Source organism: Nycticebus coucang, chromosome 19 (assembly GCF_027406575.1).
Source record: "Nycticebus coucang isolate mNycCou1 chromosome 19, mNycCou1.pri, whole genome shotgun sequence".
NCBI classification, from domain to species: Eukaryota; Metazoa; Chordata; class Mammalia; order Primates; family Lorisidae; genus Nycticebus; species Nycticebus coucang.
Window position 1 is genome coordinate 11,794,887 of NC_069798.1, and position 26,516 is coordinate 11,821,402.

The following is a 26,516-nucleotide window of genomic DNA, read 5'->3' on the forward strand; positions in this document are numbered from 1 at the left end:
ATAGACACCTAAGGGACAGCTTCTTCTCTCAAAGAGCTCAGAGTCTGAGGACAAGGAAAAACCAATGTGTTAAGGAACACAAAGACGGTACCTACAGCCCCTCCTGAGGGGGTCAAAGGAAATCTCTAGGAAGGGCCATATTTGTATGGAATTTTTAAGAATAAGTAGCAGTAAGCCAGATTTAAAAAAAAAGAGAGAGAAAATTATAATACAGAGGTATAAATATTTGGTTACATGGATTGCTTTTTTATAGTTATAATACCATGTGTTTCCATGTGTTCTTACAATTTACAAAGAGTTTTATATCAATAACCTCACTTAAAGAAAATTGGTCCGAAATGTGGGCACACAAGTTGCACCAGACCAAACAAGGTCCTTCCCTGCCTGGGGACTTTTTGAACTTGAACTGGTGGAAAATCAAGTCTTTGTCTGGTCACAAAAGTGAGAGGAGAGAGCTGCCTGCCACAATGTCCCCAGCTGAGCAGGGGAGCAGCTGGTAGGAGAGAATGAAGCTGCCTGGCAGAGCTAGAAATGAGAGAGACGGTGTTTGATATGCAGGATCTTGTCCCTAAGGCCAGTTTCCCCTGCCCTTTCCACGGGGGTTGCAGGCCTCGATGATGACAATGAATACTTAGAATAATAATATTGCTCATGAGCATGTGTTGAGTGCTTAATATGTACTCACGGCTGCACCAAGCTCCTCACTCTTCCAGCAGCACAAAATTCTTTTGTAAACTGTGGGCAAATAAGGATCAGTTGCCAGACAAGGAAGAAATCAGCTACAATAACTGCCTATTTCTTATCAAATTGAATTAAATCCCTACTTAGCCAGCAGCTAAAAACTTAAGCAGGATCATTAGATTGTCAGTATAGACAATGAAATCTGCCCGCTTGTTGCTATTTTATAAATCTCCTGCTGAGTCCAAAGATGGCTTTGTACCGTGGAAAAGACGGTCACTTAAACGCAGCCTGCATTTGGTTCTATCTGGATACTTCTCAAGCTTCCCAACCTGGTGTCAACCTGCAGCTCCCCAGGGCTGACACCCTCAAGGCCACCAGCTGCCCTCCATCCCCTAATCGATCTCATTTTAAAATAGCACCTGTACCGTACTCTGACAGAAATAGCAACTGAGGTGTGAACTGTAGCTCTGTGCGTCCGTACAACTGAGTCTGGGTGTCACCCTCTAGCCATGTGTTCCAAAGGCTCTTTAACACAGACCCCTGTACCTTTCTCTTTCCAGGTGCAAATTCTCACTTCATCAGCAAAGACAATTCACTCGGGGCCCCAGCTCCAAATTCCCAGCGATCGCTGACCGCATAACTTCTCCTTTTTCACTGTTCTACTTACTTCTGTTGCCAAAGACAGTTTCCACAAAGCATTAGAAAAATAACAAGCTCACAGATGTTTGGCCCTTAACCATATTCTGAGTACATGTGATGTGTCTCAGTAATTTTTTAACAATATAGAAATTCTAAAATGGAAGGTAAACAGATACTTTTCTCCCCATTTTACAGATAAAGGACAGCACAAAGGCTACCAGACAAAGTGACAGAGCCAGACAGGAGCCCCATGCATCTAGTCTATGGTGCTCTCAGAAGAGAGTAACTCATATGAAAGAAAAAACACAAGTAAGGTCTAGTGAGGAGAAGGAGGGAGGGGGGAAGGGAAGAGGGAAGGTGATTGGTGGGATCTCAACTAAGGTGAACAAAGTGAGGGTGTTCACTCAGGTGAAGAGCTCAACTGCAACTTGAACTTTACCTTAGAAATGAAAACAAGGTAACCTAAACATTTGTACCCTCATATTCATCTGAAATTAAAAAAAAAAGATGGTAGCCATTATAAAGATCTAAATCCCAAATCAAAACAAAAAAAAAATCATTTAAGTTTAAAGCCTTGATTGCTTTTTCCTTCATATTTGTTTTGGAATCTAGGATTCTTGGCCTTAACAAATACATATTATGTGTGGAGAAAAAATCATTTAATATTTATCTCCTTTGGAGAAACTACCCAAAACGCTTCTAAAAATGATGATTCATTTTCATTCAGGCTGGGGGGGGCAATGAATGGCAGCAGGCCTTAGGCAAACAATTTCTCATTTCATGTCTTGAAGTGAAAATACAGAAACACCACAAAAACTTACAGGTAGAAATTTTTTCCCCAAACTAAGGGCTTCAGAAATGCCTTTTGAAGTAAAATGTCTGAGCGTCCCCCACACTTCGTATCATTGCATCTTCCTGGCAGATAAATCCCAAAACTCCCCAGGAAAATGTTTGTTTCCCAGTTTCTTCCCTAGGAGAGATTTTAAATGTTGATCAGTCTCTCATTAGGGAAATAGTGTTCATTTGACAGGAAGAACTTCGTCATCCTATTCAAAACAATCCCTATTCACACTGAGAGAAGCAACACAGTCCTCAAATGGAACCGTTTTGGTGGCCTTCCTGGTGTCCTAAGAGAACACAGTAAAAGGATGAGATGACAGGACTCCCCAGTAGCAGCAGGTAACGGGGGACTGTGTCACAGAGTAGGCAAGGAACATTTTCTTCAACAACAGTGTAACTGGCTTATTGTACCCTCAATGAATCCCCAACAATAAAAAAAAAAAAAAAAAAATCATTCCAATGATGGTTCAAATACCAGCCTCCAGGGGTCGCTGTTAAATTTCATAGCTACTTCAACCCACAAAGTCTCCAAGGAGCCAAGTCAAAAACATTTTTCTCCAGCCAGAACTTTCATAACTTTTGCCAAATACAAACACTTAATGACAGAATCTGTTGGGAACTTAATATTCCTTGACACTCATAATAAAATCTTGCCATATGAGCAACTTGATTTCCTCCAGCTCCGTAATAGTTGGAGATTTCAACACTCCTTTGGCACTGTTGGATAGATCCTCCAATAAGAAGCTGAGCAAAGAAATTTTAGATTTAAACCTAATCATCCAACATTTGGATTTAGCAAACATCTACAGAACATTTCATCCCAACAAAACCGAATACACATACGTCTCATCAGCCCACGGAACATACTGGAAAATCGATCACATCTTAGGTCACAAGTCTAACCTCAGTAAATTTAAAGGAATAAAAATTATTCCTTGCATCTTCTCAGACCATGGAATAAAAGTTGAACTCAGTAACAACAGGAATCTGCATACTCATACAAAAACATGGAAGTTAAATAACCTTATGCTGAATGATAGCTGGATCAGAGATGAGATCAAGAAGGAAATGGCCAAAATTTTGGAACAAAACGACAATGAAGACATGAATTATCAGAACCTCTGGGATACCGCAAAGGCAGTCCTAAGAGGGAAATTTATAGCACTGCAAGCCTTTCTCAAGAGAACGGAAAGAGAGGAAGTTAACAACTTAATGGGACATCTCAAGCAACTGGAAAAGGAAGAACATTCCAACCCCAAACCCAGTAGAAGAAAAGAAATAACCAAAATTAGAACAGAATTAAATGAAATTGAAAACAAAAGAATTATACAACAGATCAATAAATCAAAAAGTTGGTTTTTTGAAAAGGTCAATAAAATAGATAAACCTTTGGCTAACCTAACCAGGTAAAATCTCTAATCTCATCAATCAGAAATGACAAAGATGAAATAACAACAGACTCCTCATAAATTCAAAAAATTCTTAATGAATATTACAAGAAACTTTATTCTCAGAAATATGAAAATCTGAAGGAAATTCAGATTGTGATGAAGCACATCACCTTCTAAGACTTAGTCAGAATCAAGTAGAAATGTTGAACAGGCCAATATCAAGTTCTGAAATAGCATCAACCATACAAAATCTCCCTAAAAAGAAAAGCCCGGGACCAGATGGCTTCACGTCAGAATTCTACCAAACCTTTAAAGAGGAACTAGTACCTATATTACTCAACCTGTTCCAAAATGTAGAAAAAGAAGGAAGACTACCCAACACGTTCTATGAAGCAAACATCACCCTGATCCCCAAACCAGGAAAAGACCCAACAAGAAAAGAAAATTATAGACCAATATCACTAATGAATATAGATGCAAAAATATTCAACAAGATCCTAACAAACAGAATCCAGCAACACATCAAACAAATTATACATCACGACCAAGTCAGTTTTATCCCAGGGTCTCAAGGCTGGTTCAATATACGTAAATCAATAAGTATAATTCAGCACATAAACAAACTAAAAAACAAAGACCATATGATTCTCTCAATTGATTCAGAAAAAGCTTTTGATCATATCCAGCATCCCTTCATGATCAGAACACTTAAGAAAATTGGTATAAAAGGGACATTTCTTAAACTGATAGAGGCCATCTACAGCAAACCCACAGCCAATATCGTATTGAATGGAGTTAAATTGAAATCATTTCCACTCAGATCAGGAACCAGACAAGGTTGCCCATTGTCTCCACTGCTCTTTAACATTGTAATGGAAGTTTTAGCCACCGCAATTAGGGAAGAAAAGGCGATGGGTATCCATATAGGGTCAGAAGAGATCAAACTTTTGCTCTTTGGAAATGATATGATTGTATATCTGGAAAACACCAGGGATTCTACTACAAAACTCTTAGAAGTGATCAAGGAATACAGCAGCGTCTCAGGTTACAAAATCAACATTCATAAATCAGTAGCCTTTATATATACCAACAATAATCAAGCTGAAAAAACAGTTAAGGACTCTGTTCCATTCACAGTAGTGCCAAAGAACATGAAATATTTGGGAGTTTATCTAACAAAGGATGTGAAAGATCTCTATAAAGAGAACTATGAAACTCTAAGAAAAGAAATAGCTGAAAATGTTAACAAATGGAAAAACGTACCATGCTCATGGCTAGGAAGAATCAATATTGTTAAAATGTCCATACTACCGAAAGCGATATACAATTTTAATGCAAACCCTATTAAAGCTCCAATGTCAAACTTTAAAGATCTTGAAAAAATAATATTTCATTTTATATGGAATCAGAAAAACCTCAAAAAGCCAAGACATTACTCAGAAATAAAAACAAAGCAGGAGGAATCATGCTACCAGACCTGAGACTGTACTATAAATCAACAGTGATCAAAACAGCATGGTACTGGCACAAAACCAGAGAAGTAGATGTCTGGAACAGAATAGAGAACCAAGAGATGAATCCAGCTACTTACCATTATTTGATCTTTCACAAGCCAATTAAAAACATTCAGTGGGGAAAAGATTCCCTATTTAACAAATGGTGCTGGGTGAACTGGCTGGCAACCTGTAGAAGATTGAAACTGGACCCACACCTTTCACCATTAACTAAGATAGACTCACTAGATTAAAGATTTAAACTTAAGACATGAAACTATAAAAATACTAGAAGAGAGTGCAGGGAAAACCCTTGAAGAAATCAGTCTGGGCAAGTATTTTATGAGGAGGACCCCCCCAGGCAATTAAAGCAGTATCAAAAATACATTACTGGGACCTGATCAAACTAAAAAGCTTCTGCACAGCCAAGAACACAGCAAGTAAAGCAAGCAGATAGCCCTCAGAATGGAGAAGATATTTGCAGGTTATGTCTCTGACAAAGGTTTAATAACCAGAATCCAGAGAGAACTCAAACGTATAAGCAAGAAAAGAACAAGTGATCCCATCGCAGGCTGGGCAAGGGATTTGAAGAGAAACTTCTCTGAAGAAGACAGGTGCACGGCCTACAGACATATGAAAAAATGCTCATCATCTTTAATCATCAGAGAAATGCAAATCAAAACTACTTTGAGATATCATCTAACTCCAGTAAGATTAGCCCATATCACAAAATCCCAAGACCAGAGATGTTGGCGTGGATGTGGAGAAAAGGGAACACTTCTACACTGCTGGTGGGAATGCAAATTAATACATTCCTTTTGGAAAGATGTTTGGAGAACACTTAGAGATCTAAAAATAGATCTGCCATTCAATCATATAATTCCTCTACTAGGTATATACCCAGAAGATCAAAAATCGCATTATAACAAAGATATTTGTACCAGAATGTTTATTGCAGCCCAATTCATAATTGCTAAGTCATGGAAAAAGCCCAAGTGCCCATCGATCCACGAATGGATTAATAAATCGTGGTATATGTACACTATGGAATATTATGCAGCCTTAAAGAAAGATGGAGACTTTACCTCTTTCATGTTTACATGAATGGAGCTGGAACATATTCTTCTTAGTAAAGTATCTCAAGAATGGAAGAAAAAGTATCCAATGTACTCAGCCCTACTATGAAACTAATTTATGGCTTTCACATGAAAGCTATAACCCAGTTATAACCTAAGAATAGGGGGTAGGGGGAGAGGGACGGAAGGGAAGGGGGAGGATGGGCAGAGGGAGGGTGATTGGTGGGATTACACCAGCGGTGCATCTTACAAGGGTACGTGTGAAACTTAGTAAATGTAGAGTATAAATGTCTTAACACAATAAGAAAATGCCAGGAAGGCTATGTTAACCAGTGTGATGAAAATGTGTCAAACGGTCTATAAAACCAGTGTATGGTGCCCCATGATCGCATTAATGTACACAGCCATGATTTAATAATTAAAAAAATCAATAAATAAAAATCTTGCCATATTAAGGAAAAATATAAAAAAGAATAGAAAGAATAGAAAAACTTAAAAAATAAAATATATACTTGTATATATGTATTCCTTGACAAATCTAATATTGATTTTTGATACAATCTTGTACATCATGAATTTTTACAGTTTTCTTTTAATTTCAAGCAGAAAAAGTGAATTTTCTAGCTTTTCTAGCTTCAGAGCTAGAAAATTCACATAACTTGCAGACCTATGAGACACCCATTAGCAAATACTTACTACTTCTTCTCCTAAAATCATCCATTTCCCATTTCTGTACGGATTATAAACACATAGGACAAGAAGGATAAATTCGGATGTGGGCAGAACAAAGCCCAGGAAACAACTCAATAGAGGGACTATACTCTGTTCATATATGCTTATTTGTAGTGTATATATGTATGTGTGTGTATGTTATATGAACAGAATATTCATATACATAAGGACAGAATCGTGTATTAGTCAGTATTCTTACATAAGATGTAATAGGCTGTTACAATCCCATAGATAGTAACATATTATTTTTAAATTCTCTTAACATGGCAAGTATACAAAAATGGCAAAATAATCTCAGAACCAATGAGAACACCTAAGCAACCACAAACTGAGCATTCATTTTAAACATACCTATCGGATCTATCAGTATAGAGTATAAGTGTCTTAACACAATAACTAAGGGGCAGCCCTAGCCAAAAACTGCAAAAAAAAAAAAAAAAAAAAAAAACCACACAATAAGTAAATGAGATAAGGTATATGTTAACCAGCATGATGTATGCATCCCTAATTCTATATGAAATCAGCACATTGTACCCCATAAATGCATTAATGTATACATGATCTATGTGCTTATGATTTAATTTTTAAAAAGATTATTTAAATTGGCTTGGCACCCATAGCACAGTGGTTACAGCACCGGCCACATGTACCAAGGGTGGCAGGTTCAAACCCAGCTCAGGCCTGCTACACAACAATGACAACTGCAACCAAAAAATAGCCAGGCATGGTGGGGGGTATCTGGAGTCCTAGCTACTTGGGAGGCTGAGGCAAGAGAATCTCTTTTTTTTTTTTTTTTTTGTAGAGACAGAGTCTCACTTTATGGCCCTTGGTAGAGTGTTGTGGCCTCACACAGCTCACAGCAACCTCCAACTCCTGGGCTTAAGCGATTCTCTTGCCTCAGCCTCCCGAGTAGCTGGGACTACAGGCGCCTGCCACAACGCCCAGCTAATTTTTTGGTTGCAGTTTGGCCAGGGCCAGGTTTGAACCCGCCACCCTCAGTATATGGGGCAGGCGCCTTACTGACTGAGCCAAAGGCACCGCCCAGCAAGAGAATCTCTTAAGCCCAAGAGTTGGAGGTTGCTGTGAGCTGTGATGCCACAGCACTCTACTGGGGGTGACATAGTGAGACTCTATCTCAAAAAAACAAAAAAAAGTATTTAAATTTATTTCTGGCCCACAATAACGTTTTCCAAACTGTATTCCCTGGTGAAAGAAGTTTGGAAATGCTACAAACCATTTCCTTCTTTTGGAGAATCACAACATGAAGAAAGAAAACTGTTTAATTTTGTTTCTTCAACCTGGCATTGCTTAATTTATGGAAATTAATTTAAGCACCAAACAAATTCTTCATCAACTATCTTTTCATTTCTCGTGAAATGAACAGTAAAACATAATGAACAATAAAAATAACATTATAAACACAGTTTGGAAAACACTGGCCTCACATTTTAGTTAGTGCCAGGAAAATTTAAGAACTTTTAAATGCTACAAATAAATATTTATTTTTACTTTCTTCTTTCTCAGAGACTGTTTTCCGGGGAATCTATGTCTGTCCCTATTATAATCCAACTTTGTCAATTTCATTTCCATATGTCATGCTCTAGTGCTATAAAAATGCACCTTCGTACACTAAGCTTTATCAACTCCACACAGTGGTAATAGTTTATATTTCTCCAAAAGAAGCCTGAAGTATCCTGCAGGCATTTTGTAACACATTTTTATAACACTACTGTGACGCAAGTGGAGATTGATTGTTCCATTTTACAGATGTACAAAAGACATCTTAGAAGGAGTGAATCACAAGCAAAGTTGGAAATAAAACTCACATCTTGAACCTTCAGAATGTAATCTTTCATCCAGATGGCAATGTTCCCACACAATTTAAAAGTATGATTCTCTCTCTATGTGGCCATTTCCTTGGGAAAAAAGTAAAATAAAGAATAAGTGAAAAATACTATAGATGGACTCTTCTCTACAATAGAAATCTTTGCTCAAGGATCTTCCCTGCAAAGACTCTAAACAACAAGCTAAGGGAGCAACCTCCTCCCGCCAGGAAGAGTGAACTCTTGGTGATTTCATTCTAAGGGTGAGCCAAAGAGCTCAGTATCAATCATCAATTTACAAGTCTCTACTTCCTCTTCAAAGGACTACAACTAGGGTTTGCATAGTCAATTGCCCTAGGCCACAAACAAAATACAAAATAGCCAAATAAGTTGAAATAATTTAAAATCTCCTAAAATAATTGAGTCTTCTGCATATATTGAATATGCTTAAAAGAGTTAATGATTATTAAATCATGGTTAATGCTGCTATCCTCCCTTTCAAATGGTTTGGAAGCTGTCATTTAATGAAAGGTTTCCTAATAGCTTTTCCCTCTCTTTATACACAAACACACACGCAATTATTTTCTAGTCCCTGTGGTGGGGGGTGGGGGAGGCAGAAACTACTGGATTTTTTTTTGATAACATTTTTGCTTTCAACATTGAACCTTGCCTCCTTGTGTCTTTTGCAGAGAAGAAATGCTTCTTTTTACAAAGCCATTTGTGTTTTCATTCCTAGCATAACGACAGCCCAGAACCACTTAGCCTTCAGCTCTAAGCTTAGGCTAATTGTTGGCCGACTTTATTACTATTTGGAGAAAATTTAAAGATCCATAGGTTAAGATTTGATGCTGGAGTAGTGCTCAGTTCCTCCAGCACTGGCGCCCTTGCAAGGCATCCTGAGAACTTGAGTCTAGTCCCAGGATCTGAGCCCAGGTCTGAGCTCCTGCTCTCTTGACTGCTCCACCTCCCAGATGCTGCTTGCTATCTTCATGGTTTCCAGTGTATTTCCATCCTCTAGATTATTCCCATTGCCAGCCTGGGGTACTACAGGCTACTCAAAGACCAGGCTGCCCCTCGGCCATGTCTGTGCTCTAGTCCCCTCCTTGGCCACCTGGACAGTCCATCAAAGTACTACTAAGTTCTAAACACTTAAGTTTAAGCTTCCAGAAATTTTCAACTATCCCAAAGACACTGGAAAAAACAAAGACTGGAAGTTTCATGAGCAAAAATGTAGACACTCACAGCACCCTATTCAGAGAAGGTTGTGTACAAGCAGAAGGAAGGTCTCAGGCCTTCTCTACAAACAGAGCCCTCTCATGCTGACCTCAGCTCCTTCCCTATGAAACTGCCCCCCACACTCACCAATGGGGAGAAGGCAAATCGTCAGATGGAGTGCTGTAGTCCACAGCACAAATTGTCCATTCTGATTGCCTTGGCTTAATCCCATGTCCATCACTTACTAATTTTATCATCTTAGGAAAGTTACTTGGCCTTTCTAAACCTCAATCTTCACATCAGTAAAATGGGGGAAATAGTCACTTGCCTCATTAGGTTTGGGTAAAGACTAAATGAGACCATCCACCAAAGGCACGGAGCAAGTACCGAGGGTGCAGCTGACGCTGGATAAATGTCAACTATTCATGTTACACCCTTTTCCTTCAGTTACACCCCTTTTTCTTCAGTTACACCCCACCAGAGGAATAAGAAATAAAATAACTCCTGCCTGAGAATGTCAAAACAGGCAGACAGTGCTTAACTGTTGTATTTTTTCTCAACCTGTCAATTTTATACCTCCCTTTCATCACATTTGCTAGTGACAGCTGGCCCAGGACACCGTAACAACTAGCAAGTCGATAACCACAGCATTTCTCGACTGTGGAATCCACCCTGGCAAGCTTCTGGAGCTCCCTGGGTTCTCCTTAACAAACTGAGAGTGAGAGGTAAGTTAAAAAAACTACTGAAAATCCAGGATTACTTTCATCCTTGAATGCTTTTAAAGAATTCTTGCCCTACATGGCTCATAACTTTAATTGTTGACTTCCTGGCCTTTTTCTGTGCTAGGTGTTACACGGCAGGGCACCCCTCCTCCCGGGTGCTCAGTGCTCAGAAGCAAACCAGATCTATGTTCTTGACCTCTTTCAGAGAGAGAATACCGCTTTCTTCAGGGTCCTCCAGCACTGCTTTCACCTTGGCTATTCCTCTCAATTTGAAAAATCATCTAGAGCAGTTTTTCTCAACCTGCCTAATGCCATGGCCCTGAAATTCAGTTCCCGTGGGTCGCAACCCACAGGCTGAGAACTGTTGATCTAGAGAGATGCAAGAACTGTACAGCACTGTGCAAGAAATTATGAAAGAATTAGCAAAAGTTGTCCAGCTAAAGAAGTGTTTTCCGAAGATGTGCGTTCGGACCTATTAGTGAGAAATGCAATTTGGTTGATCTCAAGAGAACCATTTTTAGTCAAGCAGGAATAGAATAGAATAGAATAGAACAGAACAATATCAGACTATGTCCCACTTAGTAAGGGTAAAGTGTTGCCATGTTTTACTTACATATATTGTATATGTCTGCCAGATCATAATGTAAAAATGTAATTCTTCCTATAGATCAAGATGAAAATGTTTTGGAAGGTGCAGATGTAAGGAATGACTAAATCAGTATTAATCCATTCTTTTACACGTAACATTTTAGAGTCTGGAAGAGGTTGAACGTTGGAAAATATTACATTGGAATATGCAGTACAATTTAGCTGCATGTTTAAAAATTATTCAAACAACTTTAGGGAAAATTAATGCATGGTACAACTTACATCAAATGGCTAGAAACCTAAGCAGTATAGTTAAAGAATGCAGAAGTGACACCATGCTGGGACTCAAATCTGTGTCCTTTGTTGGTTGTGTGATCACAACTCCATCACTTAGCCTCTCCAAACCTAAGGCTCCTCCTCTGTGAAATGGGGATAAAAGTAGAGTTACTAGGAGAATTAATTAGAATAATGAATTATTAGAAATGAATTATACAGCACTTAGCACCAGTGGCTAGCATGCAGTAAGCTCTTTCAGCTATTATTGTATTTGCCATTGAAACTGGTAATTATTATTGCTGCTTATGTGTATTTCATACAAAAATATACTGTTGTAAAATAACTTTATCTCAGAAGATAACACTGGTACATCATAAACACCAAATAGCTATTTTCTCTCACTTAATCCATTGAGCCTGTTGAACTGCTAAGGACTCGGATCTGCCTGAAAAATCTAGAGCTTCATTTCCAGCCTAGGTTCCAAGAAGTCAGGTTAATCCCAAGCTATCTTGTTCTGTGTAGTAATGATCAGTGTGAGCTCAAAAATAAACACAAATACTATAGGTAAGTTGTCATATGGGAAGAAAATTTTGCCTTTTAATTATTTTTCATAAAATATCAAAAAGAATTTCAGAGAGCTTTCAATTAATTATTTCACAGTCTTAATAATTCACCAAGAGCTAGGGGTTTTTTAAATAAAAATAAAAAGTTTTTTTCTTATGTCCCTACTCCAGCCTTTCCGGACTTTCTTGGTAGCTCAGCAGGAACACATAGCCGAGGATGAGGAGGCTTCAACCCACAGTGGAGGATAAAGCAGGGAAGTGGCAGAGGTGGGGAGCCAGAGACCTAATTGTGCCTATACATTGATAAGAATGGCATTTTCCTCATTTTATTTTCTTTGATCTATTCTAGACGTGGAGAACCTGCAGCCTTAAGGTCATATGTGGCCTTCTTGGTCCTTAAAATACAGCCTTTTGACTGGAACCAAATAAGGATGTCCACTATTGCCTAAATTTTACAGAATACATCCTTTTATTTTTATTGACACATTTTTGTTTGTTTTTTTTTAATTTTATTTTTTAAATGAACACGTTTAAAAACCAAAGAATAAAATAAGTTTCAATGAAATAATCCTCCCAGATTGACTGGCACAATTAGAACATTAGTGAGCCTTAAAGGCTAAGTTGATGGCTACTACACTCATGATTTATTTCTAATTTTCCCCTACTATGGCACCACTACCATCTGAGGCTGGTTGGAGAGAGTTTATGAGTACCCCAGTTTGTTATCAGCTGTTGACAACAGTGGCTGTGTTTCTGTTTGAAGTGGAATTTGTGAATAGTTGCACAGTTTGATAGTATTTGTAAATTTTGTTCATTGAACAGCCCATCATGTCAAAGACCAAGAGAACACTGAAGAAAGAAAGCAGTTGTTTTGTTTTTATTGTTTTTTTTTTTTTGCAGTTTCTGTCTGGGGCTGGGTTTGAACCCACCACCTCCAGCATATGGGGCTGGTGCCCTACAACTTTGAGCTACAGGCACTGCCCAGAAAGCAGATTTTTTAAATGAAGCTTTGGAATTGCAACATTATCTTGTTTCTGCTAAAGATAAAATAATTTGCTTGCTTTGTGATACTTAATACAACATTAAAGAAATTCATGCTCATCAGCATTATAACACTCATAAGGAACACAAATAGTTGAAATTAGAGAGGCATGAAAGGTTGCATTGAAGAAATTAAAAGATGAAAAACAAAACCACTTTGTCCGATTTGTAGCATGCAAATATATTCTCCCATCATGAAGCTTGTCTGTTTCCTTTGTTGATTGTGTCCTTAGTTGTGTACAAACGTTTTAACTTGATCAGGTCCCATTTATTTATTTTTGTCATTGTGATGGCCAGTGAGTCTACTTCATAAATTCTTTCCCTAAGCTGATATCATTAAGAGTTTCTCCCACATTTTCTTCTAGGGCTTTTGTAGTTTTTTGTCTTAGATTTAAATCTTTTATCCACTGTGAGCTAATTTTTGTAAGTGGTGAGCGGTGCAACTGGAGTTTCTGTCTTTTCCATGTGGCTAACAAGTTTTCTCAGCACCTTCTACTGAACAGGGAGATTTTTTCCTCAGTGGACACTTTCGTTTGCTTTGTCAAAGATCAGATGGCAGTATGAGGCTGGTTTCATGTCTAGATTCTCCATTCTGTTCCAGAGTTCTATGTCTCTGTTTTTATGCCAATGCCATGCTGTTTTGATCACTACAGACTTGTAGTATATAAAGCGATGCCTCCAGATTTGTTCTCATCTCAAAGAATTGCATTGGCTATTTGGGGTTTTTCTCTGGTTCTATATGAAATGTAGAATTATATTTTCAAGATCTTCACAGTATGGCATTGGAATTCTAGTGAGGACTGCATTAAGTCTGTAGATTGCTATAGGTAGTATAAACATTTTAACAATGTTGATTCTTCCCAGTCATGAGTGTGCTATGTTCTTCCATTGTTAATATCCTCTGCTATTTCCTTTCTCACTGTTTCATAGCTCTCTCTGTAGAGATCCCTTCATATCCTTTGTTAAATATATTCCAAGGTGTTTCATTTTCTTTGATGCTTCTGTTAAGGGTGTTGTATCTTTGATTTGATTCCTGGCTTGACTGCTATTGGCATATATGAAAACTACTGATTCGCGTACATTGATTTTATATCCTGAGACGGTGCTTTATTTCTTGATCACTTCCAGGAGTTTTATAGTTAAAGACCTCTTGGTTTTCTAAGTATAAGATCATGTTATCAGCAAAGAGCGACAGTTTGACTTCTGTACCCATTTGGATACCCTTGTTACCCTTCTGTAAGGCGCCAGCCACATACACCAGAGCTGGAGGGTTCACATCCAGCCCAGACCTGCCAAACAACAATGACAACTACAACCAAAAAATAGCCAGGCATTGTGGCGGGTTCCTGTAGTCCCAGCTGCTTGGGAGGCTGAGGCAAGAGAATCGCTTAGGCCCAGAAGTTGGAGGTTGCTGTGAGCTGTGACACCACAGCACTCTATCCAGGGCAACAGCTTGAGGTTCTGTCTCAAAAAAAAAGAAAATGTGGAAGCAACCCAAGTGCCCTTCAATACGTGAATGGATTAATTAATTATGGTATATGTATACCATGAAATACAATTCAGCCATAAAAACAATGGAGATTTTGTACCTTTTGTAACAACCAGGATGGATTTGGAAAACATTCTCCTAAACCAAGTTATCATAAGAATGGAAAAACAAGCATTACATATACTCAGTACTAAATTGAAACTAGATTAACAACTACATGCTCACATGAGAGGAAAACTCAATTAAATTCAAGTTGGGGGAGGAGGGAAGGAATTGAGTAAGTTTCTACCCAACAGGCATATTGCACAGGTACATGGCACACTTCCCGGGTGAAGGAAACAAAACAACTAACTAACTCAGAACTTACAAAAGCAAACCATGTAATCTAATCATAGGTACTTTCATTTTAATCTGAATTTTTAAAAAAACAAAGAGAGAAAAACAAAATTAAAAACAGGCCAAACTGCAACAAAAAAATAGCCAGGCGTTGTGGCGGGCGCCTGTAATCCCAGCTACTCGGGAGGCTGAGGCAGGAGAATTGCTTAAGCCTAGGAGTTGGAGGTTGCTGTGAGCTGTGTGACGCCACGGCACTCTACCAAGGGTGATAAAGTGAGACTCTGTCTCTACAAAAAAAAAAAAAAACAGTTACTTTCAGTAGCAATAAGACCTGGAAATAATGCTACTGAAGCTACTTATAACGTAAACTTATATACTTCAGAAAAAAGAGAAGCCATTCGGTGAGGCAGAAATTATGAAGGAATACATTGTCGAGGTTGTAGGATGCTTAGAACCTGATAATGTTTCAAAGTAAAAATAACTGCCCCTTTCAAAGAGAACCACAATTGACTGGAAGGATGAATTAGCACTCATAATGCGAAACATTCCTTCTGCTTTGGGGAAGGTGGAAAGTGGGAATCTTCAGTGAAGAGATTTCTTCAAGTCCCTGATTGCTTGAGAAGACTAAAGATAAAATGATGGTAGCTTAGACATGGACGTTTTTAAAACTCTGTCCTTCTACTTGGCTGTCTTAATTCTAGCAGGCAATCCACAGGTTCTCTCAGGGTCCGGGCTTCAAAACGCCAGCAAATCACACTTTTCATGTTGACCTTCAGCTGAAAGTCACTTTATACATGTGGGAAAAGGAATTTCCTAGGGCAATGAAAACACAGATGATTCTAGTTCTGACTGGGTGCCCTAATCTTCATCCTATGATGTAAACGTGTTTATTCCCAATTTACCGATGATAAAATGGAGGTTGAGAGCAGCCAAGTAATTCGTTTGAGGTCACATCACTAGCAAATAAAGCAGCTAACTCTTAAAACTGAATCGAAGAGCTCTTCTGATACCCACAATGACCCCTACAGCAACAGAGAGCTCCCCAGTCTTCACATTCACTCCCACAAACCACACAAACCCCTGACAATAGAGGGGAGGGGAGGGTGGAAGGTGAGCAGGGCAGAGAAAAGGAAAGAGTAGTGGCGATTTTCTAACTTCCTCCCATTCACTTCCTCGCAGATCAGAGGCCCTCCTCTGAGATCAGATCACTCCTCCCATTTTCTAACTTCCTCCATTCACTTCCTCGCAGATCAGAGGCCACGGTGATATCAGCAGAGGCTCATCCCAGCTTGGGGGAAAATGTGTCCACAAGTCACTTAGCACCAAGCCAAGTGAGAGTCACCAAGTTGAGCCAGAGGAGACAGGGAGCCCCACTCCATTTTAAAGAAATACCACTGAAAATGACAGACCACATCTTTTTAAATACTTGAGATTCATCAGTGTCTCAAAATACACCACCTCCAGTTAAAATGATAGGTTGAAGATATCTACTATCTAGTTAACTTTTCTAGTGTCAAATAATAGTATATTATGTTCTAGCCATGTTGGAGCTAAAAATGATGTTGTGAAAATGTAATTTTGAAAGTTCTGTAATTCATATGCAGTTTCCTAATTGAAGAATGAATTCTCTATATTCCCAAAGAAACACAGGATGCAGACCATGGTTATTGTTTTAGGAAGCAGACAATCCATATTAATGTCGTCTGAAGAATTCTTTTCCAGTTAAACATTTGCCATGACTGGAAGAGATGTTCGCATAACTCAGCGTCATTCAAAATCAAAATGCATATTTGATCCTATCTGAGGTCATTTTCAAAGCCCTGGTCGTATCAGATGTCAGACAGATGTAGAAATTCCATATTCCTCTATTCTTAATGAAAATCCATCTTTCCTTCATCCCTCACCTCTGCCTGATCACGACAAAAAAAAAAAAAAGCTTTTCCCCAAAGAAAGTAGATTGAGTAGGAAAGTAGAAAGAGGCATATAATGTGTATTCAACCCTCTGTCTGCTGCCAGCTCCCGGAATTTAACTGGCTGTGAAATATGTATAAGCTGGGGTGAGTGTTGTATTATTCATCAAAGATTCATCAAACCTTTAAACCCAATTACATATAATGACCATGAGTTGCTTTAAAATAACAATAATAATAACAAAGCATATAATAAAATGGATCTTTTTTAATAAAAATGCTCTCCAAGAAAAGATAAAAACAGAGAACAATTGTTTAAGGTCGATTTCTAGGCCTCTACGTAAAAATCATAGCAAGCTTCCCTCATCTCCCAACATTGAGTCTTAAAAAGTAATAACTCAAGAAAGGGGGCTGAAGGTCATAGGAAATCAGGAAGGGGGAGGGGAGAGAAAAGGAGGGGTAGAAACCTACCTACTACATACATGAACACACTAAAGCCCCCACTTAAGCATTATAAACAGTAGCCATTTAACAAAAGCATTTGCACCCCCTTAACACGTTGAAATAAAATAATAATAATAATCACCAAAGGTCTCTTCCTCAACTGGGGCCTGACCAGCAGGGTTCACCTGTAAAGAATCCACACCTTCCTTCAGAAGATAGTTCTGATTGGGTGCCGTAATCTTCATCTTCATAAACATTGCAACAACCCCTGAAAAAGTCATCATGGTCCCAAAAGTCCAATTACCCTTTAAGAAAAGAAAAGGAACTGAAAACATCTACAATTCCTTTCCCATCCTAGATTTGGGTTTCTGTTTCTTTAAATGCAAGAAAACTTAGAAAACATCTAACGTGACTTTCCATTTGTAGAGACAAGATTGCACAGATTTAACTGTATAGACCTGAGCCCCAGTGATGCTGTGAGTTAGCCAAACATTATCCTAGCAGGATGATCATATTCATTACTTTATTCAACAAATATTTACTCAGTCTCTAATTTGTGTTAACATTACATTAAACACAGTTATGATGATAAATAAAACAGTCGTGGCCCTGCCCCTTTACAGCTAAATGGGCACAAGGAGTAAACCGCTCCTGACCATACAGTCCTAGCCCACACCTTAAGCCCAGTCCATGAGGACATTTGCACCTTTTGGAGGCAAAAAGTGAAAAAGACCATATAGGTTTCTATGAAGCTGAATGCATTCCATTTTAAAAGGTATCCTTTACCCCAAGACTATCTCTACTTTGTTCAGTTAAAATTTCCTTCCTTTTGTTGAAACGATGGTGACAAAAGATAGCAGAGGCTTTTCTATGTCCTCACATAGAAAACTATTTTTTTTCTTTTCAAAATCTCCTGATCTAAGGCATTGAAGCCCAGGATGGTCTGCTTCTCACCACAATACCCTCTTCGTGCAGATTTAGCAGATGAAGAGCTTTACAAATTTATTATAAGAGCAAAAACAGGAAGCCCCCAATTGTTGGTTAGTTGAAGTGGGCTGGGTTTGGCCACTCTTTCTTCATACATCTGTAATTCCAGCCTAAAAAAAAGTGTGTTAATCTAGTTAATCAAGTGGTTGCCTTGGCTCTATAATGAACTGTTATGGAAACTGGAAGTTGGGCTGCCAAGACTGAGCACCAGAAAACTCTTCTCTTATAAAGTGGATTAATCAGATAATATTTGTGGAGTGCTTGGAAGTGGAAAAGTGTTGTGTTTATGCTGAAAACAATCAAGATTATAGAAAGGTGATTACAAACTAAGGAAAGTGCATTTCTGCAGGGAAATCATTTCAAGAAATCCCTGAGCATGACGTCATTAACATAAATATCAATAAGCAGCCGTCTTATAATTTCCTGAGTATATTTCCCCCTGAGCAAAAGATCAAGAGCTCCCCAAGTGGCTTCTCCCCTCTCTGAATCGGGACAGCAGCAGCTAGCTTTAGTTCCTATTGCTGGATTTTCCAATTGGCAATCCCAATTCTGTACTCTTCTGCCAGAGGAGAAGCGAAGGGCAGGTTTATAAATGCCTCAGTGGTGAGTAATTAAGCATAGCTCTTTGTCGTCCTCTGTTGCCAAAAACTGCTACTCAACACTCTGGTACTTCCAGTGGGAAATAGGCTTAAACCTAAAAGTTGTGTCATATAAAATTTCTAGAATTATAACAATAGTGACCATTTACTGAGTGTTTACCAAACATCAGGACTTGTGCTAAGGGCTTTCCACCCATCATGCTATCACATTCCCACAACAATCTTTACTGTGTTTGGTAGCATTAGCTTCAATTTCTAGTTGAAATTTTGAAACAACATTTGAAACAAATAACCAGAAGGGCTTCAGGATGACCACCTGGAGGCATAAAGCACTCATCTCCTCCACAAAGAAGAACCCAAATAGCAAGTGGATAATTACACTTCGAATAGACCACCTAGGAGAGAACCCTGGGATTCAACAGAGAAGTGAGAGGAAACACCTGCAGCATGGAAGGAGCAGGAAATGAGTCTGCATGGTTGGGATTGGTTGGGAGTCTGGAGAGGCTCCCCAGTGCAGGGAAAGAGTGAGAGATCCCCAGCTGTCCACATTTCCCCTGCAGAATCCTACAACTCTAGCTATGGGACAGCCCTTCAACCCTCGGAGGTCCAGAGACTACTATAGGGAGCCACCTAGAATGCAACAGCACTGCTCCAGAGAGGACGCTCAGGCTGGGTCCCACACTACCAAGTCCAAAGCAGCCGTGGCACAGTGCCTTGTTGACAGCCCAGCTCCCACCAGACTACATCTGGCCATGAGGCCCAACAGCCCCAACATCTTCATACTCCTGGAGTCCTGCTGACATTCCCCCATATCTAAGGAAAACAAATAACCAAAGGGGCACTCCGCCCACCAGCAGGGCCACAGTGCATTTGCACACATCCTGAGGAAGGGCTCTCCCCACTAACCGCTCCCATGGTACTTCAACTCAAGAACTCCACCAAGGAGCCTGGGAATCACCTAGTTCTGAACACCATAGCCTGCACCTACTCATACTACCAATGGGTGTAGGACAGGTTTGCCAGCCTGCCACAGCCCCTCCAGTGCCCAAGCACACTACCTGGAGACTAGGGATCATTCCACCCTGTCTGCCACACTGCCATCTGTACAGTTCTACTGGAAGTCTAAGGATGGGCCTTGCCTACCCAGGTTGCTGCTACCATCATATCAGCACCCACCTACATGTGCCACCATGGGAGCTTGGAGACTGCCTGCCCAGCTCATGGCAGCTAGCAGTTATGAGGTTTTTGTCCTCACCAAAACCTCACAAAAATCTTCACTAACAACCACAGCCTAAGGCACTGAAGAAATCACAGACACCACTGGTGCTGGTTACAGCCAAATAAATCATACAAAGACTACATTAATGCCTGCCCCCAGAATCAAATCTAAAGTGTCCTACCCCACCAACATCATAGATACATCTTTGGGAAAAAGTCTTCCCCTCAAAAAATGTGGAAAAGTGACTGCAATACCAGATGCACAGAGAGTAACATAAAGATACAAGAACTATAAAAAAGTAAAAATATATAACACCTAAAAAGTAACACAATAATTCTCTAGCAATAGATTCCAGTCAAAAGTAAATTTATGGAATGCCATAAAAAGTTTAACTTTATTTAATATCATCAATATGTTAAAGAAGCTTAATATAAGAAAACACACGTAAATAATACAAAGAAATCAGAAAATCCATTCAGGATATGAATAAAAAGTCATCACAGAGGTAGACACCATAAAAAAATAAAAATCCTGCAATTAAGTAATTCAATAACTACTGAAATAAAAAACTCATTCAAGAGATTCAACAATCAAATAGGTCAAGCAAAAAGAAATAGAATTTGAAGAACAGATCTTTTAAAATAATTCAGTCAAAAAAAGAAGAAAGAATAAATAAAACTTATGTGATATATAGGAAATCATAAAGTATGCAAATATTTGAATTTTTGGTATTCCAGAAGATGAAGAGAAGCTCAAAAGCATAGAAAACCTACTAAATGAAATAACAGCTACAAATTTCGCAGGTTCAGGCTTGGCACCTGTGGCTCAGTGGCTAAGAATGCCAGCCACATACACCAGAGCTGGCAGGTTTGAATCCAGCCCAGGCCTGCCAAACAACAATGACAACTACAACAACAAAAATAGCTGGCATTGTGGCAGACACCTATAGTCCCAGCTACTTGGGAGGCTGAGGCAAGAGAATCACTTAAGCCCCAGAGTTTGAGGGTGCTGTGTGCTGTGGTGTCAATTGTCATTGGTTGGGAGTCTGGAGAGGCTCTACCCAGGGTGACAGCTTGAGATTCTGTCTCACTCTACCCAGGGTGACAGCTTGAGATTCTGTCTCAAAAAAAAAAAAAAAAAAAAGACAGACTTGGAAGCAAGTATTGGTTTCCAAGTCCCAGGAAGTTAAGTGTCTTCACATTCTTAAAGCTGAGTCACCACGAGGAAGACCTTGCAGAACAAAATTTATCACAAAAAGAGAACAATCCAAGATGGCGGCTGAGTAACATCTTCCCTGAAACAGGGCACGGTGAGTCCAGGGAGATAAGACTCCAGGCATCTCTGGCTAGTGAGATCTGCCTATAATCGTCCCTTTGAGGATACAGGGAGTCAGCAAGGGTCTTCTGGACCCCAAGAGGACAAAAACAGTGGAAAACTGGCAAGTGGTTGCATGTGTTCCATCGACCTAATCCCGCCAGCAGCCATAAGTACAGGCAGCAGTGAGACTACAAACCGGAAAGGCCTTACCTGAGAACTGTTTTGGAGTTTTTGGACTTGGCACTCAGTTGAACTGCCTTGGGGAGAGCTTGAGCAGGAGTGTGGAGAACTTTGGGCATTGTCTAGGGCCCCAGACAGAGCCGCTGAGCCAGACAGAGCTAATAGTGTTCGGCTGTGGACCGCAGGGAGCCATTGTGAGAGAACTGCCTGAGCAAACTCCGCCCTCAGGGTCGCAGAGCAAGGATTGGGCGGGAGCTAGTAACCTATTGACTGAGCAGCCAAAAGGCGGGGACTGAGCTGCCTTACAGCCTTAACCCTCAGGGGCAGAGTGAGACCAGTTTTGGCATGCTGGAGCTTGGGCTATTGCAATGGGTAGAATGCCATGGATTCACAGCTCATAGCAACCTCAAACCCCTGGACTTGGCGCCACCCGGACATCCATAAGAGCTGCGCCGTGACCTCTGACGTGCAACCCATGCCCGCCGGGCCTCTGCATGCCCTGACCAGGAACTGCAGGAGCTGCGCAACACTGCATCCTCCTTCCTGTAGCCTCCCTGCCTCCACACTGGCCCGCTCAACTGGCCAGGGACTTTGCTGGCAGCGTGCCCTCTGGACCCTCACTGCCTCTGAGCAGAGCCCTTCTCCTGGCAAGAAACTGCTGGAGCCTTGGGCTCTCTGTACCAAAGTCACTGGGCGGCAGGCACTCCCAGAACCGTGCCCACCACCTCCTGCCCTGTTGCTGGATCCAGGTGTGTCACACTCCGGAGCTGCTTTCACAACCAGAACTCCCTGGCTGGGGCAGCCCCAGAGGAACTACACAGGGTCACTCCCTACAAAGATCCAGCAATAACACAGCGATTCCGCTGGGGTCTAATCTTGGAGAGACACCTCCCCAACTCTGAGGACAGCCAGAGGCAACAGTGAAAAACAATCATGAGGCGAAATCAACAGAAAAAATCTGGCAATATGAATAATCAGAGTAGATCAACTCCCCTAAGGATCAATGGGGCAGACATAGCACAAGATCCCATGCACAAACAAATAGCTGAGATGTCAGAAATTGAATTCAGAATCTGGATAGCAAATAAGATTGAACTAGAATTCCAAGCAGTAACCCAAAAGATATCTCAAAAATTTAATGAATTCAAAGACCAAATGACCAAAGATTTTGACACATTGAGATAAGAAGTTGCAGCCCTCAAAGATCTGAGAAACACAGTAGAGTCCTGCAGTAACAGAATGGAGCAAGCGGAAGAAAGGATTTCTGACATTGAAGACCAAGTTTTCGAACACTCCCAAACTCTCAAAGAGGAAGAGAAATGGAGGGCAAAAACAGATCACTCTCTTAGAGAGCTCTGGGATAATTCAAAGAAAACCAATATTCATCTTATTGGTGACAAAGCGAAAAAGTGGCTTCACAAAGCACAGAGTCTCTTCTCAATGAGATTAATGAGATCAATGAGATTATGAAGGAGAACTTTCCAGACATGCCAAGAGATTCTGAAATTCAGATAGCAGACAGTTTCAGAACGCCAGCATGACTCAAGTCCAATAAGACATCCCCCAGACACATCATAATCAATTTCACTAAAGTTAATATGAAGGAGAAAATTCTGAAAGCAGCCAGACAAAAGAAAACCATCACCTACAAGGGCAAGAATATTAGAATAACTGCAGATCTCTCTGCTGAAAACTTTCAAGCTAGAAGCGGATGGTCATCAACTTTTAATCTCCTAAAACAAAATAACTTTCAACCCAGGATCCTGTACCCAGCTAAACTGAGTTTCATTTATGATGCAGAAATTAAATACTTCAATGACATTCACATGTTGAAGAAATTTGCCATAACTAAACCAGCTCTCCAGGATATTCTCAGACCTATCCTCCATAAAGACCAGTGTAATCCTCCACCACAAAAGTAAACCCACCCAGAGAATTTTGATCAAATTCTAACTTCCATAGTCGCAAAAGGATTAAAAATGTCCACCAGACTCTCGAAAGGCTTATCAATATTCTCAACTAATGTAAATGGTTTAAATTGTCTTCTAAAGAGGCACAGGTTGGCAGACTGGATACAAAAACTCAAGCCAGATATCTGTTGCATACAAGAATCACATCTTACATTAAAAGACAAATATAGACTCAAGGTGAAGGGATTGTCATCTATACTCCAGGCAAATGGAAAGCAGAAAAAAGCAGGCGTTGCAATCCTATTCGCAAACGCAATAGGCTTTAAACCAACGGAAATAAGGAAGGATAAGGATGGACACTTCATATTTGTTAAAGGTAATACTCAATATGATGAGATTTCAATTATTAATATTTATGCATCCAACCAGAACACACCTCATTTTATAAGAGAAACTCTAACAGACATGAACAACTTGATATTCTCCAGTTCCATAGTAATTGGAGATTTTAACACCCCTTTAGCAGTGCTGGATAGATCCTCCAAAAAGAAGCTAAGCAAAGAAATCTTAGATTTAAACTTAACCATCCAACATCTGGACTTAAGAGACATCTACAGAACATTTTATCCCCAAAAAACTGAATACACATTCTTCTCATCAGCCCACGGAACATACTCCAAAATTAACCACATACTAGGCCACAAACCTAGTAACCTCAGCAAATTTAAAAAAATAGAAATTATTCCTTGCATCTTCTCAGACCATTATGGAATAAAAGTTGAACTCAATAACAACATGAACCTGCATTCCCATACAAAAACATGGAAGCTAAACAACCTTATGCTGAAGGATAGATGGGTTATAGACAAGATTAAGAAGGAAATCACCAAATTTTTGGAAGAAAACAACAATCAAGACATGAATTACCAGAATCTCTGGGATACTGCAAAGGCAGTCCTAAGAGGGAAATTTATAGCACTGCAAGCCTTCCTCAAGAAAATGGAAAGAGAGGACTTTAATAACTTAATGGGACACCTCAAGCAACTGGAGAAGGAAGAACACTCCAACCCCAAACCCAGCAGAAGAAAAAAAATAATCAAAATCAGAGCAGAACTAAACAAAATTGAAAACAAAAGAATTATACAACAGATCAATAAATCCAAAAGTTGGTTTTTTGAAAAGATCAATAAAATATATAAACCTTTGGCCAACCTAACCAGAAAAAAAGAGTAAAATCTCTAATTTCATCAATCGGAAATGGTAACAATGAAATAACAACAGACGTCTCAGAAATGCAAAAACTCCTTAACAAATACTACAAGAAACTCTACTCTCAGAAATATGAAAATCTCAAAGAAATCAACCAATACCTGGAAGTACACCACCTACCAAGACTTAGCCAGAATGAAGTGAAAATGTTGAACAGGCCTATATCAAGTTCTGAAATAGCATCAACTATACAAAATCTCCCCAAAAAGAAAAGCCCAAGACCAGATGGCTTTACGTCAGAATTCTACCAAACCTTTAAAGAGGAACTAGTACCTATATTACTAAACCTCTTCCAAAATATAGAAAAAAAAGGAATATTACCCAACACATTCTACAAAGCAAACATCACCTTGATCCCCAAACCAGGGAAAGACCCAACAGAAAAGAAAATTATAGACCAATATCACTAATGAATATTGATGCTAAAATACTCAATAAGATCCTAACAAACAGAATCCAACAACACATCAAAAAAATTATACACCACGACCAAGTGGGATTTACCCCAGGGTCTCAAGGCTGGTTCAATATACGTAAATCTATAAATGTAATTCAGCACATAAACAAACTAAAAAATAAGGACCATATGATTATTTCAATTGATGCAGAAAAAGATTTTGATAATATCCAGCATCACTTCATGATCAGAACACTTAAGAAAATTGGTATAAAAGGGACATTTCTTGAACTAATAGAGGCCATCTACAGCAAACCCACAGCCAATATTGTATTGAATGAAGTTAAATTGAAATCATTTCCACTTAGATCAGGAACCAGGCAAGGTTGCCCATTGTCTCCATTGCTCTTTAACATTGTAATGGAAGTTTTAGCCATTACAATTAAGAAAGAAAAGGCGATCAAGGGTATCCACATAGGGTCAGAAGAGATCAAACTTTCACTCTTCGCAGATGATATGATCGTATATCTGGAAAACACTAGGGATTCTACTACAAAACTTTTACAAGTGATCATGGAATACAGCAATGTCTCAGGCTACAAAATCAACACCCATAAATCTGTAGCCTTTATATATATCAACAATAACCACGCTGAAAAAACAGTCAAGGACTCTATTCCTTTCACAGAAGTGCCAAAGAAGATGAAATATTTGGGAGTATACCTAACAAAGGATGTGAAAGATCTCTACAAGGAGAACTATGAAACTTTAAGAAAAGAAATAGCTGAAGATGTTAACAAATGGAAAAACATACCATGCTCATGGCTGGGAAGAATCAACATTGTTAAAATGTCTATACTACCCAAAGCAATATATAATTTTAATTCAATTCCTATTAAAGCTCCTTTGTCATAATTTAAAGATCTTGAAAAAATAATACTTTCTTTTATATGGAATCAGAAAAAAACTTGAATAGCCAAAATATTACTCAGCAATAAAAACACAGCAGGAGGAATCACGCTACCAGACCTGAGACTGTACTGTAAATCAGTAGTGATCAAAACAGCATGGTTTTGGCACAAAAACAGAGAAGTAAATGTCTGGAACAGAATAGAGAACCAAGAGATGAATCCAGGTACTTACCGTTTTTTGATCTTTGACAAGCCAATTAAAAACCTTCAGTGAGGAAAAGATTACCTATTTAACAAAGGGTGCTGGGTGAACTGGCTGGCAACCTGTAGAAGATTGAAACTGGACCCACATCTTTCACCATTAACTAAGATAGACTCTCACTGGATAAAAGATTTAAACTTAAGACATGAAACTATAAAAATACTTGAAGAAAGTGCAGGGAAAACTCTTGAAGGAATCAGCCTGGG